The 4495-nt window shown below is 37.3% G+C and overlaps 2 non-coding genes across 2 annotated transcripts; one reads left to right on the top strand and one right to left on the bottom strand.

Annotated features, from left to right (window-relative positions):
• Positions 1-308: 308 nt before the first annotated feature.
• LOC149499063 (small nucleolar RNA R71) lies at positions 309-414 on the top strand. The gene has a single exon (XR_016319081.1). It is a non-coding gene; the product is annotated as a small nucleolar RNA R71 (small nucleolar RNA).
• Positions 415-3814: 3400 nt separating this feature from the next.
• On the bottom strand, positions 3815-3920 carry LOC149499062 (small nucleolar RNA R71). Its single transcript, XR_016318990.1, has one exon. It is a non-coding gene; the product is annotated as a small nucleolar RNA R71 (small nucleolar RNA).
• Positions 3921-4495: the final 575 nt, after the last annotated feature.

Raw genomic sequence — 4495 nt, 5'->3', positions numbered from 1 at the left:
TCCATTGCACCTATCACACACTTGCATAACAGAATTTACAGGATTAGTAGTGAACATGTCCAATTTCCTTACCATGTTATCTACCTTGGCATTAAGTGCTGTAATGGCGTCTATTTCATAGACTCCTGCGGTCCTTCTTCTTTCGGTATTGTTTTGGTAATGGCTGTTGCTTGCCATTTCCTCTATTAACTCATATGCTTCATCAATTCCTTTCTTTTCAAAGGATCCACCTGCAGCTGCATCTAAAGTGATTTTAATATTAGGTGATAATGCATTATAAAAAGTTTGTACCTGTAGCCACTTGGGCAAACTGTGATGCGGGCACTTCCTTAGCAAGTCCTTGAATCTTTCCCAAGCTTCGTACAAGCTCTCTTGATCATGATGAGCGAATGTCATTATCTCATTGCGCAACTTGGTGGTTTTTGAGGATGGAAAGAATTTCGCTAGAAATTTTTGAGCTAATTCATCCCATGTTGTAAAACTTCCAGCGGGACACGATTGTAACCATGATCTAGCCTTATCCCTAAGAGTGAATGGAAAAAGTCTTAATTTGATTGCATCTTCAGAAACACCATTTTGTTTGAATGTGTCACAAATTTCCAGAAAATTGGTGATGTGAGCATTAGGATCTTCACTAGGCAAACCTCCATATTGGATCGAGGTAGAGAGCATTTGAATGATTGCGGGTTTAATCTCAAAGTTATTAGCTTCTACCCTAGGTCTAGTAATACTTGAGGTTGTCCCATTCAGATTAGGTGTTGTATAGTCCCTTAAGGTACGGACCGGATGTTGAAGTGGTGGTCCAACTATGTTCTCGTTTTCGATTTCGTCAGCCATGTCTGCCTGTTGTTCGATTTTTACTTCTTGTGGTTTTCTTGCAGCGTTGAGCCTTCGAAGAGTTCGTTCAATTTCCGGATCAAAGATTAGAGGTTCAGTCCTCCTTGATCTCCTTTGCATAAAACAACCTGGAACAGTACTTAAAAGAAAATTAAATAAAAACGAAAGAGTGTCTAAATTAATAACAGGGTAATTCGTATTGATATTGATACGCCAATCCCCGGCAACGGTGCCAAAAACTTGACAGCGGTTTTCGCAAGTGTACGAAATCGCTACAAGTAATATAGAGTGAGAGAGTATCGTATCCACAGGGATTGTTTATCAATTACCAAAATTGTGTTAACCTATTATTATTTAGACAATGATAAAAGAGATTTGCTATAAGGTAAATAAAATTTAAAATAGAAACAGAAGAAATCAAACACAAAAATTCAGGTGAAAAGAAATCAGAGAAGTAGATTACTAGGGAATTTGATTTCACTTAATTCTATCCAGCTTATACTATTAGTTCATTAATCAACTTTAATTGTTCAAGTAGGAGAAACAACCCTAAAGTTTCTAACAAGCTCTCCCGATTTATTGTTAGCTATTCTAATCCAGTTTAATTACTTAACTTTTAATAGTGAAATTAAACATAAATCAGATCATTAGGTTTTATGGTTGTTTTATGAGTCCACAACTTAACAATTTATTAACTTATGAAAGCCTCCCTTGAGTCAAACCATATAGCTTTCGCATCAAGTTATTATTCTCAAGTAAATTATTATCTTTTTCATATCAATAACCCTTCTCCCGAATGTAGTTATTGAAATAACTCAATCCAGGGGAAATTTTCTGCCTGGAAGCATTAAGCACAATAATAATTTATAACGAGAACAAAGAAAAACAAATCTAATATTATAGACTGAAATTAAATTAAGTTACATCAAATCCCTAGTATAAGAGTTTAGCTGGACATAGTAATTAAATTAAACTCAATCATGCTTGGAACATTCATCATATTTAAAGACAATAATAAAGGAAAGAAACAAGATGAAGAGTTTAGAATAAAAACTGTATCACAACTATGTTAATGGCTTCCTTGAATCTTGGCACAATTGTTTGATGCTTGAATTCTTTGAGAGAGAGAAAGAATTATGTAAAGAAATTGCCTAAAAAAAAAACGAGATCCCTTGCTATGAGAAGTTTCTTTCTTTATATAGAGGTCCTGAAGGCAAGTCTGACTCCTTTTAGGAAATAGAATCCTTATTTAGTGCAAAATCCTTTATAGGAGATCATAACTGTTTAGGCTCTTGATTTCTTCTTGATTAGGACTCCTCTTTCTTCAAGAATAGGTCTAGGTCTTGTTCAGTGTGTTTAGGAAACTCCCTGAAGTCGGCCCATGTGAGAAAGGCTTGATTTGCGTGTTAAATTCACGCTGGTTCCGCCTGGGCAGCACGGGCTTGCTTCATGGCACGGTCTGGGCGTGCTGTAGTCTGGAGGTCTGGCTAGTGAAGCACGGGGCGTGCTAGGTAGCACGGGCTAGTGAAGTACTGAGGCACGGGAGTGCTACATAGCACGGCTTGGGCGTGCTCTTCTCTGGAAGTCTGTCTAGAGTTGCCATGGGCATGCTATGCTTGACACGCCCTGGTCCCATTATAGCACGGCCGTGCCGTTTGACACACCCTGGCCGTGCTCTCTTATGTCTTTCCTTTGGTTTACTTGGCTTCTAGCATGGGCGTGCCTTCCAGCACGGGCTGGGCGTGCTAGAAGCTGAGTGCCTTGTATTCTAAAGTTCTTTTCTGCGCCAAATTTCTGCAATTTTCTCTTAGATCAAGCGGATTAAAGACCAAGGAAGCTTTTAAACACAATTACACTAAAAGTGATTTAAAATTAAATTAAAGAAGTAAAAACTTACTAAAATTCTAATAAAAACTATATTAAAAACACTATAAAATTTACACTTATCAGGTGATTAAATTGGATTAGAATAACTAACAATAAATCGGGAGAGCTTGTTAGTAACCTTAGGGTTGTTTTCTCCTACTTGAACAATTAAACTTGATTAATGAACTAATAGAATAAGCTAGATAGAATTATATGAAATCAAATTCCCTAGTAGCTTAATCCCCTGATTTCTTTTCACCTAAATTTTGTGTTTGGTCTCTTTTACTTTGAATTTTATTTACTTTACAGCGAATTCCTTTTATCATCATCTAAATAATAATAGGTTAACATAATTTTGGTAATTGATAAACAATCCCTGTGGATACGATACTTTCTTACTCTATATTACTTGTTGCGATTTCGTACACTTGCGAAAACCGCTGTCAAGTTTTTTGGCGCCGTTGCCGGGGATTGGCGTAGCAATATCAATACGAATTACCCTGTTATTAATTTAGACACTCTTTCGTTTTTATTTAATTTTCTTTTAAGTACTGTTCCAGGTTGTTTTATGCAAAGGAGATCAAGGAGGACTGAACCTCTAATCTTTGATCCGGAAATTGAACGAACTCTTCGAAGGCTCAACGCTGCAAGAAAAACACAAGAAGTAAAAATCGAACAACAGGCAGACATGGCTGACGAAATCGAAAACGAGAACATAGTTGGACCACCACTTCAACATCCGGTCCGTACCTTAAGGGACTATACAACACCTAATCTGAATGGGACAACCTCAAGTATTACTAGACCTAGGGTAGAAGCTAATAACTTTGAGATTAAACCCGCAATCATTCAAATGCTCTCTACCTCAATTCAATATGGGGGGTTGCCTAGTGAAGATCCTAATGCTCACATCACCAATTTTTTGGAAATTTGTGACACATTCAAACAAAACGGTGTTTCTGAAGATGCAATCAAATTAAGACTTTTCCCATTCACTCTTAGGGATAAAGCTAGATCATGGTTACAATCGTGTCCCGCTGGGAGTTTTACCACATGGGATGAATTAGCTCAAAAATTCTTAGCCAAATTCTTCCCATCCTCAAAAACCACCAAGTTGCGCAATGAGATAATGACATTTGCTCATCATGATCAAGAGAGCTTGTATGAAGCTTGGGAAAGATTCAAGGACTTGTTAAGAAAGTGCCCACATCACAGTTTGCCCAAGTGGTTACAAGTACAAACTTTCTATAATGCATTATCTCCTAACATCAAAATTACCTTAGATGCAGCTGCAGGTGGATCCTTTGAAAAGAAAGGAATTGATGAAGCATATGAGTTAATAGAGGAAATGGCAAGCAACAGCCATTACCAAAACAATACCGAAAGAAGAAGGACCGCAGGAGTCTACGAAATAACGCCATTAAAACACTTAATGCCAAGGTAGATAACATGGTAAGGAAATTGGACATGTTAACTACTAATCCTGTATATTCTGTTATGCAAGTTTGTGATAGGTGCAATGGACAGCATGGAATTGGAGAATGCATCATGGACTCTTTAAATCCACCAACTTTGGAGCAAGTGAACTATGTGATGAATCAAGGAAGAAAGAATTATCCTTATTCAAATTCATATGATAACAGGCTAAGGAATCATCCTAATCTATCCTATGGTAATCCTAACAATGCCTTGAATGCACCACTTGGTTTCCATCCTCCGGAAAAGAAATCTCATGATGACCTCCTCACTGCTCTTTCCAAATCACACATGGAATTCATGATTGAAACTAGAG

This window comes from Jatropha curcas, chromosome 1, assembly GCF_041381405.1.
Source record: "Jatropha curcas cultivar XTBG-Jc1 chromosome 1, XTBG_Jcur_1.0, whole genome shotgun sequence".
NCBI lineage: Eukaryota > Viridiplantae > Streptophyta > Magnoliopsida > Malpighiales > Euphorbiaceae > Jatropha > Jatropha curcas.
Note: the sequence above shows the minus strand (reverse complement) of the source record. Positions and strands in the feature narration are given on the sequence as shown.